This window comes from Lutra lutra, chromosome X, assembly GCF_902655055.1.
Source record: "Lutra lutra chromosome X, mLutLut1.2, whole genome shotgun sequence".
In the NCBI taxonomy this organism is placed as follows: domain Eukaryota; kingdom Metazoa; phylum Chordata; class Mammalia; order Carnivora; family Mustelidae; genus Lutra; species Lutra lutra.
In genome coordinates, this window is record NC_062296.1 from 76,978,971 (window position 1) to 76,996,715 (window position 17,745).

A 17,745-nucleotide genomic window follows, 5' to 3' on the forward strand; every position below is an offset into this window, starting at 1 on the left:
GAGAGAGAAAAGAGAGAGAGATTGAAGAACTAACAAAGGACAATTGTCTGTCAGAAATTTTACAAACTGAACATCCATAGAATTCAGCTCTTTCCCCTCAAGGAATCTATAGCTTCAGCTTACTTAGAGGCAGAACCTTACTTACTTAGAGGCAGAACAATGAACAGAGCTTCCAATAAACTCACTACACCACAGGGTAAACAAAATTTCAGAATTTGCTAATCAGTGTCTATGTGTGGTGGATCACAGAACAGAAAGATGTAAATTCTCCTGGGTTTGGACGGGATACCGAAGACTACAGCTTGAGAGCAACAGTGAATCTAAAATTGGCCAACTCTTACCAGGCTCAACTTTGAGTCATTTGAATCTCTGGATTAATTAGGTCTGAAAGTGATAGTGCTGGTAGTTGCTCAGATGGAGTGAAATTATATTTGAATCATCTCTAAGATTTTCATACATAGTTCTGGCATACAGTTAAAAATGATGAAGATAAGTAAGAGAAAGGAACATGTGGCCAAAAGGCAATTGAAACAATAGGTAACAGAAATAGAAACAAAGGTTACCCATGTAAAAGATCAGTCAGATATGCATTAAGATGCCTAACATGTTCAAACAAATAGTTGAAAAACTTAAGAATTTTAGCAGAGAAGTGAAAAATTATTTTTTATAGATTTTTTTTTTTTTTTTTTTGAGAGAGAGACAGTGAGAGAGAGCATGAGCGAGGAGAAGGTCAGAGAGAGAAGCAGACTCCCCGTGGAGCCGGGAGCCCAATGCGGGACTCGATCCCGGGACTCCAGGATCATGACCCGAGCCGAAGGCAGTCGTCCAACCAACTGAGCCACCCAGGCGTCCCAGAAGTGAAAAATTATTTAAAAAAAAAATAGGATCTTGTTTTATGTACTTTGAAATAAAATGTCCATATATATATCTCCAGTTACACTGTTTCTTGAAGTCAGCTTTGTTGGCATTAATGTACTAAATCAAGCTTTCTTATGCTTAATTTTACATGACATATTCATATTATTACTTTCATGCTGTGTGTTTCAATTCAAATTTACTTCACATGTAAATACATAATTGGGACTTGCTTTTTTTCTAGTTGGAAAAACTTCATTTTAATTGGAATGAATAGGTCTTCTTAAATTTAATATTATTATTATTAATACAGTTTGCATTAAAGCTGACCAACTTGCCCTTCATATTCTATTTTGCCCTTTATTTCTCTGTTCCTCTCTCTGTGCCAACCTTTCTGTTTATTGGGTTTTTAAAATTTTCAATTTAAATTCCTCTTAAATACATGTTCGCACATTCTTTAACACCTTTTCCCTCAAGAGATGGGTTTTATGGCTCCTTCCAGGATTCTGGACCAAGCTTAGCAAAGCTTTGTAACTAATACAACATAGCCCTTGTAATGCTGCATAAATACCTAGGCTGAAATTGCAGCCAACTGACATTACCAATTGCCACTAGCAGAGGGAGACATCTTGGCCCTCCACAGGGCTCTCTTCACGCATTTCCGTGGTACTCTCTTTCCGTTAAGTGCCCTTTCCTGTCGACCAGTAGAACTTCCGGTAGCAACGTAAATTACAGGTTGTCCACCAACAAATTGTCGTAGGTGTGTTTATGTGATTGTGTCTTAATTTATTCTCGTGTCTTAATTCACTCTGTTTTCTGAGATAACTTTGCTGCATACAGAATGTTACTGACAATTTCATTGTTTGTTTAGAAATTGGAAAAATTCGGCTCCCTTATCTCCGGTTCTCTATGAATTCTTTAGAGAAGGCAGCCATCTTTTACATCATGGTTCCTGTGGAGGTAACGTATCTTTTCAGAGGTCTTGACTTTGTACAGTTTATTAATATTCCTTATAGTTCATATAAGTGCCTAATATATCGTTTGCTACTAAAATATTTTAGTACTTAAATTTTCATTTTTGTCAATCCAAAATTTTTCATTTGTATAAATAAAAGGGTAATTTATTGGATTGACAATAGCAAAAAAAAATAAAGTGGAAGCAAAAAAGAAAAAACCTCATATGAAATATGGCAAAAGCCAAAACATCTTTTTATTATTAAAATACATACAAATACCTGCATAGATTATATACAGATTAAAACAATTTAAGCACTTTCATAAGCAAACTATCAAAATGGTTTGTTGCTCTAATTGTTCTGATACTAATACTGAACTGAATGAGAAACTGTAAGATAAGACTCCTAATAAAAAATGAGGAAGTGACACATTATTACCTAGAGCAAGATATTTATATTTACTATAGTTATATATTGAATAATAAAATCCTGTTTTGGAAAACATACTGTGTTGGTGAAATGATTTATATAAATAAAGGACATACCAGAACCAATTCAGTAATGGAATATATAGAATGTGAGTGAAAGTAACACATATATGCATGTACTTAATGTGTAATAATTTTTGTGTTCAAATAGTTATGAAAGTATATACCCTAAGAAACTGTGTTAATAAAATGCATATGTGATATGTACAAAAATAAGCCTTATTTGGCAATTAGTATGCAATAAGCTTAATACTTAGTGGAAATTAAGTACCAAGATACAAACTTTTCTATACATTGATACCAGAGTTTGGAGGGATTATAAAATAGTACTTAGTTTTTGGAAATTAATTTGCTATTTTTTACTGCTATTTTAAATTTGCCTTCCCTTTTCTACAGTAATTGCCTTTCTGTGACAGAACTTGTCAAGCATATGTAAAAATATAGATATAAAAAGGCAAAACAGCTATTTTCAATAGACTATTTGTGTTCATACTATAAGTGCTCTGCAGATTTTACATCCAATCAGACAGATTGTAAATAATTGCATAAGATATTTCCAGTTCTTATTTTTAATAAAAAAGCAAACAAATTATAATTTATTTCATATGTGTTCACAAGTATTATGTAAACGTATAGTTGTATGCATATTTGTTAAATTACACTCTTCACTGCCTATCATAGTTACTTCTGTGAAAAGATATTTATCTGCATTTTTTGGAACTTTTACACTAAATGCACACTTTATGTGTAATCAATAGAATAAAATAAATTGTCAAATGATAGCATATTACTAATGATTCTTTTGAACCATCTACTTTTTAAATTTTTAATAGTAGTACAATATTAATTTATGCTTAGAGCTAGAATTAGAACAGAGCTACTAGATAAGAAAGAAAAAATAAGAAGAAATATAGAAAATTTACATGGAGAAATAATTTAACTTAGTTGTGAACCGTTTATATGAAGGTGACCTGTGATTAGTCATTAAAATCATTAAACGGGGAGCCATAAGTGAAATTTTCATGAAGAATGTTCTTTTTACTATCCTATTAGGATTAAATGTCAAGTACAATGTAGAGTTTATTTAATATTCAGGGGACTGTGTTGCCATGATATCAGAAAAAGTAACAATAATAACTAGGGTTAAAATCCTCTCCATTTTTATATAATCAGTGTATGGAAAAAGACAACACTATAATCTTGCTGTATAGAGTTTTCACATTAATATGATGTGTACAAAATGTTTAGTGAGAATCGCTGTTCTCAGAAAAATGTTTAGATTTAACTGTCTAGGATCCAGCAATATTACTAAATGCAGTTATTAATTCTAATTTATTACATATAGATTGCTTTTAGGCATTCTGGAAACATAAACATACATAAACATAAACATACAGTCTGTGAATAAGGACAGGTTCATTTATTTCTTTCCAATCATTTATAGATTTTTAAACTTTTCGCTGCATTATTGGCTCTTGACTTCCATACAGAGTTGAATAGTACTGGTAATAGTAGGCATCCTTGTCTCCATCCTGATCACAGGTTGTTTTTCAGTACTGCATCATTAATAATGGTATCTGCTATAGTTTCCTGAGATTTTTGAAAACTGGTTAACTGGAAGGAAAATTTACCAAATGGTTTCTCTGTATCTGTTGTGATAGTGCCATGGTTTTGTCTTTGTTAAAGATATTTGATTTTAAAATGTTAGGCCAGTAAGAATTTATTCTTGGATTAAACCCAATTTGTTCATGGGGTTTTATAATTGAAGGGTGATTCAATTCCATTTTTCAAAAGCAAGGGCTTTTTTCCTTAATTTGTTATGTGTACATAACAACCACTGATATTTATTTATTTATTTATTTAATTTATTTAATTAATTAATTAATTTTTTTTTTGATGAGCGGGGAGAGAGGCAGAGGGAGGGGTAGAGGGAGAAGCAGGCTCCTTGCTCAGCTAGGAGCCCTGCCTGGGGCTCTATCACAAGGTCCTGGGATGGTGACCTGAGCTGAAGGCAGACACTTAACTGACTGAGCCACCCAGGTGCCCAACCTCTGATTTTTTCCTTTCTTATGATATCCTTATCAGTTTATTGTAAAATTTATAGGGATCCCATTCAACATTTTGCTGTGTTTTCACTATTTCTGTTCCAAGGAAGAGGTTGCAAAAGATTGTGCAAATAACATATTTGTTATTTGTTTATGAATTTTATGGAAAAGTTCACAAAATTCATCATCAAACCATAGAAATCACTTGTAGGAAGGATTTAAATTATGGATACAGTTAATTAAAACATATGGGATTTTCTAAATTTCTTGTTTTGTGAATCTGTGTTTTTCTGGAATTTTGTCATGTTGTATAACTTAAAGTATTATGTAAGGATCTCAAGCATGAAGCATGTATGGTGATGATCTACTCTATATTCCTGGTATTGAGAGAGAGAGAGAGAGAGTGTGTGTGTGTGTGAGATCAGTTTTGCCAGGATTTATTATCTTTGAAACCCTTTCCTCAAAATTAACAACTTTGAATTTAGGTCCCAGGTTTTGTGAGTAGTTTTCTTTTTTAGGTACATATTGATATTTAGAGCCTAGACTCTTGTGGAGGTTAAATTAACACTGGGTTGTTTTCCAGATCTGTGTGCCACAGCGGGCCTTGAACCCAATATGATCCCGGGGTTGGTGAGATTACAGGAAGCACTGATCAGCTGCTTACCTTGTTGGCTTTAATTGTTCTCTTAGCATCATGTGTTCTCAATCACCTCCTTTAAATCAGCAAAAAGGCTTCTGGGTGAAAGGGGTGACAGAGGCGTGCCTGGGTGGCTCAGCTGGTTGTCTGCCTTAGACTCAGATCATGATATGGGGTTCCTGAGATCAGCCCCCATCAACCTGCTTAGGGCTCCCTGCTCAGCGGGGACCCTGCTTCTCCCTTGCCCGCCCCCACTCTCTTTTGTGCTCTCTCTCAAGTAAGTAAATAAAAATCTTTGAAAAGGGGTGGGGGCAGGTAGCAGATTAGTGTTTTATCACCTGGGCTTCTCCTCTGGGTCCATTTTTTTCAAATGCTTGCTTCTTTGGGTTTGTGGTGGCTTTGAAAAAAATGTTTACTATCTTCTAGCTTTCTTAGTTTTTCTCAGCCGGATGGCTGGACAGAAATGGTTAGTCTACCATTACTGGAAGAAGACAGCTCTGCAGGTACTATTTTTTGAAATATATTTTAGTTTTAGTTATTCTTCCTCCTATAGCTAATTACCCAGTCTTTGGCCAAAATGTTTCTTTAGTTTCCTACCTGTACCAGGTTCCTGTAAGTATTTGCACATACATTATTGAAGTATAATCTAATGGAAAACAGTATAGAGAATATTATAGAAGATAAGTTTAGTGCTAAATTTTTTACATGTAATAATAGCCAGAATGTTACCTATACCTGGTTTCTATTATATTTACTGGTTACTGAAAGGACTGGCATAGGAATCTTTAAATTATCTCGATCTTAGAGTTAGGATAATACCCATTTATGTATATATAACATCACAAGAGTATGAATCCATTTATTCTCCCTTTATGCCCTTTTGTCACATGTTTTGTTTAAATATTCTAATTTAAAAGTTAAATTGACTATCTGTAATTTAGTTTTGCCCTTTAATTCTCTTTAAGTATATTATATTCAGCTAAAAGCATAAAAGCTAAAATCTTAAGCTTACCGTTTAATTTTGTAAATTACGTCTTTTACATCAGAAATACTATTGTCATTTTTACTTCAAGGAATCAGCTTTTTAAAGGGAAGTAGTAGAAAGAAGTAGTCTTTTCTATTTATCCACGTAGTTCTCCTATCCACTGTTCTTCTCTCCTTTGTGTAGTTTCCATCAGGTATTTTTTTTTCCATTTGGCCTGAAGAGCTTTCTATACCATTATGTGTTATTTTTTTGGACAGGGACAAATTGTCTCGAGCCTGTTTATGTGTCTTTGTCTTATTTCACTCTGATTTTGGAAGGATTGTTTGGTGGATAAAGAATTTTGGGTTGATAGTTTTGTTTTTTTTCTTTAAGCATTGGAAACATGCTGCTCCATTTTCACCATTTCTCCAAGGATTCTCTGGAGAACACAGCCATCATTTAAATCCTCGTTCTTTGTAGGTAAGGTGATTTATTTTTCAGTTTTTGCTGGTATACATTCATATACTTCAGCAGTACCTGTATATTTTGGTTAGATGTCTAATATATATTTTACTAATAAAATATTTTAAAAATTCAATAACTATTTTATCCATCCAAATTTTGCCATCCAAGTAAATAGTGATAGCTTATTAGATTGACACTAGCAATAAAACAAAAAAAGAAAAGGCTTATATGAAAAAATAGTTTTCAAAAGCCAAATATCCCATTTTTATTTCTCATTAAGATACATAAAAATAGTTTCATACATTATATGTAAATTGAAATGAGTTCTGCAAATACCCATGCAAAATATTAAAAACCATCATTTTCATTTCTAATTTGATGCTAATATTAATGTGTATGAGAAATTGTATGAGAGCAAATTAAACACTAGATAAATAATAATGGAATAATATATACTACTTAAGGCAAAATATTTTGTACTTATAGTAACTGTATAATATACAATATTCAGTTTTGCAGACATAGTCTTTATCTGAAATTATTTATATAAATACATATCAGAATAAATTCTTAACAGTCAATATATATATAATGAAAGTGAGAAGGATATCTGTGTATATATATGATTAATATAGGATAATTTTTGTATGTCAAGTGTTTACGAGATGATTGACTATTTAATGAATGGATTAATAAAATAATCAAGCAATTCTGGAAATAAATGAAGACCATCCAAAGGAGGACAAGAAAATGCTACTTATTCAGACCTTGCTATAGCAAGGGAGTCAGCAAGCATCACTTCTATTTGGCAGAGACTCAAAGGCAGGCAGTGGAGTGTGAAAGCTTATAGTGGAAAAAAGGGAAGACCTTGGGTGTGTACTGATTGGAGGTTATTGGTTAAGGAGGATAGAGGCAGGCTAACTAGAAGTGGTATATTGTATATGTTTGGTTAGGGAATCATATTTGGCTTCTTCTTGTTCATCCTAAATTGGAAGCAGGGACAAAAACTAAAGATGTCGGTAAAATGAGAAAAGGAAAATACAATAAAAATATAAAGAAGCTTTGTAGAAAGAGTACTTTGTGATCCACTTAAAAACAAAAGCTGTAAGCTGACCTCTAATTTGTCAGTGAGATCAGTAAACTAGAGGTCATAAGTAAACTTCACCAAAAATATTCTTTTCACTTTTCCTTTGGATTAAATGTCAAGTGTATTACCAATTTTATTTTGCATCTTTGAGTGTCTATTGGTCATGATATCAGGAAAAAAAATGACAACAGTAATCAAGGTTATATTGACTCTTAAAGATTATCTGGTAAATATATTGACAAAACCAAAAAAAAAAAAAAGAATTTGTCCTAAAGGGTTTCATGCCATTTCTTAAAATATGTATAGAAAATTTATTAAGAATTGCTATTCTCAGAAAAATATGTTCATGTTTAACTGTATGGTATCCATCAATCTTGACAAATCTGCTTATTAATTGTCATATTTTAACAGTGGCCACCTATGGATCAGAATATGTTATTGACGATAAGATTTATGATAATTAGTCTGTAAACATAAAAATGCAATTTGTGAAAAAAGTCAAATTAATTTCTTCCTTTTTGGTATTATTCTTTTGTCTTTTTCTTGCATTATGATCCTAGCTAGGACCTCCCTAAAATGTTGAATAGAACTTGTGATAACAAGTATCCTTTTCTCATTAATAAATGAATGGTAGTTTATGTCAAATGACTTCTCTGTATCTGTTGTGATAGTAATATAATTTAATTCCTCCGTTTGCCACATTGGTTTGATTTCAAAATGGTTACACAATAATCTTTTCTTGGGTGGAACTCCATTTGTTCATAGGTTACTCTAATTGAAATAGCTTTAGTTTCTGTTTGCAAGGCAAAAGCTTTACATTTCTTTATTTGGTTTTTGTATTTTGTCATGAGGTATGCAAACTTAATAGTCTTTATATATAATGTCCTTATTGGCTTAGTGTAAACTTTATAAGCATCTCCTAAAACATTTGAAAGTGCTATGACTGTTAGAAACTTGTGGGAGAGATTGTGCAAGTTAGCCATTTATCTTTCTTGAATACATGGAAAAGATCAGGAATTGAGACATTGGGGCTTTGAATTCATTTGTAGGGAGGTTCTCAATACAGATGCATTTTATGCAGTGAATATAGAATTTTTGAGATCTCCTAATTTACCCATTTGTTAAGTGTTTTCTTTTTTGTAATTTCATAATTTCATGTAATTTGAAATTTATTGGCATAAGTTTGATTATAATATAATGTATGTATCTCCAGGACCTATAGTGATAATCTCTTCTACATTCATGCTTTTGATAATGTGTGTCTTCTTGTTATCATTGTCATGGTCACTATCCTCTTCCTCCTCTAGTCCTTCCCCTCTGCCTCTTCTTCCTCTCCCTCTGCCTCTTCCTCCCTCTCCCACATTTGTCGTCCTTTTTGATCAGTCTTGCCAGGGTTTCTCAAATTTTTAACCTTTAAAAAATAGTAACAACTCTTTAGTATTGTTGACCATTTAACTTTTTCAGTTTGATTAATTGATTTTAATTTAATTTTTTTAATGTTTCAGGCTTTGGTCTATATTTCTGCTTTATTTTCTAATTTTTGAAGTATATTATCAAATTTTAAATTTTCAAGATTTAGCCTTTTGCATTAACGGTGTAAATTTTCCCTAAGGTATATGTTTTGATGCATCTACACAATTTTTAATAGCTTCAGTGGGGGTATAGTGGATTTAAAATAAACTGCACAATTTTAGAATAGTATATTCTGAGATATGTATGTATTTATGAAATCATCATCACAGTTAAGATAATGTAAATATCTATCCCCTCTTACCCAGCTTTCTTGTTCACTGTTGTATTTCTCTCCCTGTTCCTGCCCAAGCTGTCTCCCCATCCATATGCTGTGAACACTCTTACAGAAGTCTTTGTGTGAACATATGCTTTTCTTTTTGTTTGTTTGTTGGGGAAAAAAAAATGCAAGAAAAGAATGGCTGGAACTCCTAAGAAGTGTATATTTAATTTTTTCTAGAATGTATCAGAGCATCTTACAATGTGATTGTACTATTTTAGATCCTACCAACAGGATGTGTTGCATTTGTTCTACATCTGCCAGCACTTGTTATGGATAGTATTTTCAGTTGGAATCCTTCTAGTCAGTGTGCAGTAGAATTTCATGGGCACTCTGACTTGCATGGCTGTGACCAAGTCTTAGCTCTTTTTGTCCCAAGTATCTAGTGAATGGAGAAAATGGGTCACAACTCTGAACCTAACACTTTCCTTCCTATTATATTTTGCATAGTATAGTTATTTTTTATTGGGTGCTAGATTTTCAATATGAAATACTCTAGAGTTCATTGGAGGCTCTGGATGATTCTGTTTTTGTTCTGGGAGTATTTTCTTTTTGTTTTGAAAGCCAGGGTTGGGTAGTTTATCTTATTTCAGTAAGTGAGTCCTTTAGAAGCTATACATAATATTTTGTAAGGAATTTTCTATTCTGGTTCATATTGGCACCAAGAATATAGCCCATCAGGAATGCCAAATCAATCCTTGGATGATTTTCCAGATCCTTTCTGCCATCAACTGTTGGGTTATTCATGGTCATTGGGCCATGAACCCAATTTATGTCACTGAGTCTGAGATTACTGGAAGCTCTGGTCAGCTGCTTAACTTCTGAGTTAAAACTTAACTACTTAGCACTTGGGGGTCTCAGTTCCTTTGAATCAGTGAAAAAACCTTAGGGAAAAGATGTACCAAATTTGGGTCTTACCACTTGGTCTTCTCTTCTAATTCAGATCCAGTTTCTTCATATGCTCACTTCCTTGGGTTTGTGATGCCTTCAAACAAAACAATTAGTATCTTCCAGCTTTCCTTGTTTTTCTCAGCAAGGATAATTGGACAGAAATGGCTGATTTGCCATTTATGGAAGTGGACATCTTCATATGTGCTATTTTTGAAATAGGTTTTTGTTTTCATCTGTTTTTCCTTCTATAGCCAATTAATCCAATTTTATATCAATAAAATAAAACAAATTTTATGACCTCCGTCTGCCCAAGCAGTGGAGCTTCTCTATTCTTACTTGGTTAATGTATTCCAATTACATTTTTTTCATTGACTGCCTAAATATTTCCCTAGTTCTTAATCATGCGCCAGCTATGCATTACGTGGTGGAGATACCCACTGGGATATGTAGCCTAGTGGAAAACAAACAAGTAAATAAGAGTAGATTGTATATTACAGGGGCACCTTGGTGGCAGAGTCAGTTATGCATCTGACTCTTGTTTTCAGCTCAGGTCATGATCCCAGGGTTGTAAGATCGAGCCCTCCATGCTGGGCTCCGTGCTTAGCACAGTCAGCTTCACCGTCTCTCTTGCTCTCCCTCTGCCCCTCCCACTCATATTCTCTCTTTCAAATAAATAAATAAATCTTTTTTTAAAAAGTATAATGTATATTATAAACATGCTGTTGGTGATTTGTTATGCAGCAACGGTAACTCTTTTTATTATATTCAGTGATTACTCTAGGGACTGGTGTGTGAATTCTTCACTTTTTTTTGGCCTACTTCCAGGTAGGAGTCTACCACATGGTGTAAATGTAATTTCATAACAGTATAATCTATTTATTCCTCCTTCCCTTTGCTCTCTTTTTGTCATATATTTTAATTAAATATTTTATTGAAACTATTATAATTTATACTTGCCTTATAATTTTGGTTAAGGGGTTAAAACACCTTCAGTTAAATAAACAGATCTTAAACTTCTAGTTTAATTTTGCATTTGATTTCATCTACAGCTCTATTTAATATTTTTGTTTCGAGAATCACTTTCTTTGAAATAATTGAACATACTGCCTTTAATATTTCTCTAAATATTTTTCCTCCCAAGACCTCTCTCCTCCTTATTGTCCCTGTGCCTGAGGAACTTGGTGTAGCATTAGTTATATTGCAGGTCGGCCAGGGACCAATTGTCTCACGTTTGTTTATGTGGCTGTGTCATCTAGTTTGGAGTTTGGAAGGATCATTTTGCTAGATGTAGAATTCTAGCTTGAGTATTTCTTCTTTCAGCACTGGAAAAATGCTGGTGCATTTTGTGTGATTCTCCTTGGGTTCTGTTGAGAAAGAAGCCATCGTTTAAATCATGTCTCAACATGTATGCAATGTATCTTTATTTCTTGGAAGTTCTTGGAAGCTGATTGGTATACATTTGTTCACCTAACTGCTATTCTTTATACTTCGTATCAATATCAAATATATAGCTTACTAATATCATTCAAAACTTCAATAGGTATTTTGTCATTCCAAAATTTTCTATTTAAGTAAATAAAGAGGTAACTGATTGGATGGTTAAGAGCAAGAAAATAAAGCCCAAATAGAAAATAGGTAATATTAAAAATATAGAAGTCCTGGGGCACCTGGGTGGCTCAGTGGGTTAAACCTCTGCCTTCAGCCCATGTCACAATCGCAGGGTCCTGGGATCGAGCTCTGCATTAGGCTCTCTGCTCAGGAGGGAGCCTGCTCCCCCCACTCTCTCTGCCTGCCACTCTGCCTACTTGTGATCTCTCTCTCTCTGTCAAATAAATAAAATCTTAAAAAAAAAGCCCTCAAAAAAAAAATAATAAATTAAAAGCCCCAAAGTCCAATTTTTTTCAGTTAGGATAGTGTAGCATTGGCATAGGTTATATATAAATTAAAATAGTTACAGTAAAATTATGAGCAAAATATCAAAAAAAATTGTTATAATCTCAATATATTGCTAAGTTGAAATGTAAAAAATAATGTCCAAGAACACATTAAAACCCTTGATAGAAAATAATGAAGTGGCATTGGTAATACCTATAGTGAAAATTTATTTTTACAGTGAAATTTTAAAAAATATTTTATTTATTTATTTATTTATTTATTTATTTTAAAGATTTTATTTTATTTATTTGACAAAGAGAGAGATATCACAAGTAAGCGGAGAGGCAAACAGAGAGAGAGAGGAGGAAGCAGGCTCTCCGCTGAGCAGAGAGCCCGATGCGGGGCTCGATCCCAGGACCCTGGGATCATGACCTGAGCCGAAGGCAGAGGCCCCAACCCACTGAGCCACCCAGGCCCCCTATTTATTTATTTTAGAGAGAGAAAGAGAGAGAGTGTGCTTGTGAGCAGGAAGAGGAGCAGAAGGGGACGGAGAGGGAATGGGGGAGAATCCCAGGCAAACTCCGAGCCGAGTGTTGAGTCTGACAGGGGCTTGATGTCACAACCCTGAGATCATGACCTGAGCCAAAATCAAGAGTCACTTAACTGACTGAGCCACCCAGGCGCCCCATAGTAAAATATTTTGTATATACTATAATTGTATACAATAAAATATAATTCTTTTTTGAAAGAACATTTATAGGTGAAATTATTTATATATGGTACCTCTCAGATTCACTAACAGGAAATGTGTAGACATAAATAACAGTAACAAGAATTTATGTATATACATGGCCTAATACATAATGATTTTGATATTCAAATAATAATGACATGATAGCCTTTTTTAAAATTAAAAGTGGAATTAGTAAAATTCATCAAGGATCTACACAAAATAAGAATGAGCTGGCAATTAATTTTAAATATGCTTAATGCTTAGTAGAAATTATTTAGTAATTGTCTTCCTATGATTATATCTGACAAAGCTTATTAAACATGTGCATAAAAGTATACAAAAAGGCAAAAAAACCTCTTTTTTGAAAATAACATACACTGTGTTAATAGTGTATAATTTTTACACTTAATTGGGCAGAGTTTATATTACTGAAAAAGATGTATCAAAGACCTATTGCTAATAAAGAAAGCAAGCTGTACTTTGTAGGTACAAGTATATGAATGTATTAGTTATGTAAATATTTCTCTCTATATATTTATACACACTTTACTGATAATCATGGTAACTTCTGTGAAGCAATATACATTTCTAGTTTTGGGAAGTTTTACCCTGAGCATATGCCAAATTGATACTTAGTAGAAGAAAATCAAAGAAATATTCATGTGAAACCATACCACTTATGATTTTTTGAGATTCATTCTTTTTTTCTTTTGTTAGCTAGTACAGAACAGATAAAAAGTTGTTTTTAAAACCAGAAATAGAACAGAGTTAGAGAAGAAAGAAGAAAATACATAAATAATTTATGTAAAGAAAAATAATATAATTGAGTAGAACATTTAGAAGTAGCTCACCTCTAATTAGTTGATGAGATCATTAACCTAGGCACCATAAATAAAATTGGCATTAATGAATGCTCTTTAAGTTGTTCCAAGAGGTTTGGAGAGTAGGAAACTGGGAGTTATTGCTTAATGTGTATAGATTTTTGGTCTTGTAATAGAAAGAAAAGGGTCTGGATGTTGGTTACATAAGAATATGAATGTATTTACCACTCTTGAACTGTACACTTAAAAATGGTTAAGATGATAAATGTAATGTTATGTGTATTTTAGCACAAATTAAAAAAATGGCAACCTGATTTTTTAGGAAGTAGGAAAATTATGGTCGATATTGATAGGTCATGTGACAGAGCATGATATAAGCATTAGATGTTATAATTGTACATAGTATAAGAAATCTTACATTTAAATTTTAAAACACCTAGAATTCATATTTATAGACATGCAATCAAATACAAAAATGAAAATAAGTGTTAAGATGGGTAGGACTATGTATGTATAAACTTCATGATGTTTTATTTAAGTTATTCTACAATAATATTATTTGTGAAACAAAATTGGTACTACTCCAAAAAAAAATTGTTCCACGAGGATTAAATAGCAAGTATATTGGGAGGTGTGTCATATATTTGGGGGCCTCTATTAAAATGCTAGTAGAAAAAAAAAACAATGAAGAGAGTTATAATGACTTTTGAATTTTCTCTGATAAGTATAGGAAAAAAATCTTTAAAATACGACCTTATCTTGTAGGGTTTTGTTCTATTTCTTATAAGATGTATAATAAAGTTTATTAAGAATCATTATTCTCAGAGAAATATGTTCATGGAATTATGCAAGCTTGCTAAACTCACTTATCAATTCTAACAAATTACTTATAGATTGCTTTTCCGTAGTCTGGAAACATGATTGTCTGATCTCAAATAGGTGGCTATTAAGGTGGCTTCTTTTCTTTTCATTCTTTACAATTTTTATGCATTTTCCATCTTTCTTGCATTTTTCTTCTTGGTTGTGAGTGTTCTAAAATATTGAATGGTGATAGTAGTAGCAATTCTTACCTGTTGTTATCATCTCAGGGGGAAGGTTTTCAAATTTTAGCATTAATTATATTTGCTGCAGTTTTAAAGGTTTTGTTTGTTTTTTTTTTTTTTTAACATAACTTAATGGTAAATTTCGTCTTATGGTTTCTCAGCATCGGTGGTGATGGCAACATAATTCTGTCCATGGATTTGTTGAAGTGTGTAGTTTCATTCCAAAATGTTAGCCCAAAAAATAATTCATGCTTGGATTCTACCAATTTGTTCATGGGCTTATAGTGGCAGTATCTTTGGGTACTGCTTTTCAATTGTAAGTTGCTGGGGTTTTGTTGTTGTTTTTTTGTTTTTTTTGTTTTTGTTTTTGTTTTTGTTTTTTTTTCAGCCAGTGAGCAGGGTGGCTTCCTGAGGAATATAAATATTTGTTTTTACTTTCTTGTAGTATCTTTACCATCGCAGTGTGAAGTTTGTAAAGTTCACATGAAACATTTTAGGAAGCATTTGTACTTTTATTTGGAAGAGCTTGTGAAAGACTGGTGTCTTTTTTTTTTTTTTTTTAATTATATGCAAGATGCATGACTTCAGGCACCAGTGCTTGGAATTCTTTGTAAGAAATATTTTTTTGATATAGACACAGCTTATTTATGATATGCAGGAGAATTAAGATTTCCTAAGTTTTTTTTTAATTTGTTAAGCTGTGTTTTCCTAGAACATTTTCATTTTGTATAATATCAAACTTATTAGCATAAATTTTCTTATATAATTATGTATGTGTCTCCAGGATATGGAGTGAGGATTTCCTTTACTGTACTGATATTGATTTTATCTTTTGTTTTCTTTAATCAATCTGGCCAGGGGGTTGTCAATTATTTTTTAAACCTTTATGAAAATAAACATCTTTAGGTTTGTGCATTTCTATTTACAGTTTTTAAAATATAATTCTCACTGTCCTTAATTTTATTGTTTCTTGTTCTCACCTTTTTCCATTAAAAGTCTTGGCTTATTAATCATAGTTCTTAAAAATTCCTGGTCTGATAATTCTAAAGTACCTGTTATACCTGAATCCAGGTTTGATGCTTTTTGATGCTCAGTCTCTTCAAATGATTTTTTTTTTTTTGCCCTCAGGGTCTTGTACTTTTCTGTTGAAAAGCAGACACAGTGGATTGGGTTAAAAAAAAAAAACTGAGGTAAATAAACCTCTAGTGTAAGTTTTTATGTTTCTTTGATAAAGAGGTAGACTATTAACTGTTAGCTGTAGCTGTAGGTGTCATAGGCTAAAATTTCCTCTGGTGTCCTTGTTTTGTTTTCCTTGTTGTCTTTGAGTTTCCCCTAGAGATTTCTTTAATAAGGTCTGGGATGTGCAGGTCTTCCCACTGTAAAATACCCTTGCTACTGGCTCCAGTGGTGGGCTTCTGCTTCTAGATTTCTGCTCCAGTAAACTGTGATTCTCAGTGTTTGCCTGTCTTTCCAGTTTTTTGGGGGGGAAGGTAGCATTTGGTTCTGCAAAATCAATTCTGTGATGATTAAGAATTATTGATTTTCACTTAGTTCAGCTTTCTTCTTATTGTGAGAATGAGAGTGAGGACCTTCAAGCCTTAACTAGAACATTAACACATTAACTAGAAGCTGGAAGTCTTCTGTATATATATATATATATATATATATATGTGTGTGTGTGTGTGTGTGTGTGTGTGTGTGTGTGTATACACATATAATTTCTACATATTTTTGGTATTAAGTTACTGCTTTTTAAACAAAATCTTAAGATATATTATCAGATAATAAATTTTCAGGAGTACGTTTTGCATTTATTGGTTATAAATGTCCTTTTAAGATACATATTGGTATATCTGACACTTGACAACAGATTCATTGGCATATATTGAATTTAAATAGATTTTATAATTTTAAACAATGTGTTTTTTCATGTATGTTTATTTATGTACATAAAAATAAATATACATGTATTTGTGAAACCATTACCGAAAGCAAGATAATGTACATATCCATGGCTACACGCAAGGTTTGTTGTGAAGTTTTGGATTTCCCTTTCCTGATTCTGCCCCGTGATGTTTATATTATTGTAAAATCTTGGATGTATATTTTTATTTTCTTACATAAACATTCATAGTATGTGTGCATTACCTGGCGTGTATCTTTCAATTGTCTTAGAAAATGTCAAAGTGTTTTGCATCTTGATTGCACTGTTCTACTCCCTCTTAGCAGCATATGAGAGCCACATGTGCTCTGTATCCTTGCCAGGACTTGTTATGGTCATTTTTTTTCATTGCGGCCCTTGTAATGGGTATGTGGTAGTGTCTCAGCGTTCTGTTTGTAAACCAGTAGTTCTCCTTCTGTTATATAGATCTTTGTGTCTGTCCGTTTGCCAGTACCACATTTTCTTGATTACTGTAGCTATGTAATACATTTCGAAATTGTATATTGTGATTCTGCCAACTTTATTTTTAATTTTCAAAATTGTTCTATCCATTCTAATTTCCTTTGTCTTTCCATATAAATATTAGAACCATCCTCTCTATATCTTAAAAAAATCTGATAATTTTGTTAGGAATTATATTAAACCAGTGTATTTATTTGAGAAACGAAATCTTGCTATGTTCAGTCTTCTCATCCATGAACATGGCATTTCTCTACATTGGTTTAGATTGGCTTTGATTTTTTTTTTCATCATTGCCATGAACCTTTCAGCATACAAGGCCATTAGATGTTTCATCTGATTTACATTCAAGTATTTCACTTTGTTTATCAATTATGTTTTACTGTGTTTTAGTATGATGTCGTACATATTCATTGTGAGTATATAAAAATATAATTAATTTTGTATCTTCATCTAATAGCCTGTTTCTTTGATGAACTCAGTCACTACTTGTAGAAGCTTTTCTTAGAAGAATGTATTAATACTTAACTGTATGGAATCCAAAACTCTTGCTAAATTTACTGTTTAATTTCAGAGGGAGGTTTTTAGTGTTTTATCAGTAGGTATGGTATTTGCTACAGTTTTTGAGGTTTTTAAAAATCATGATGTGATGACAAATTTGGTCATATTGTTTTTATTGTGTAATATGATTTTCC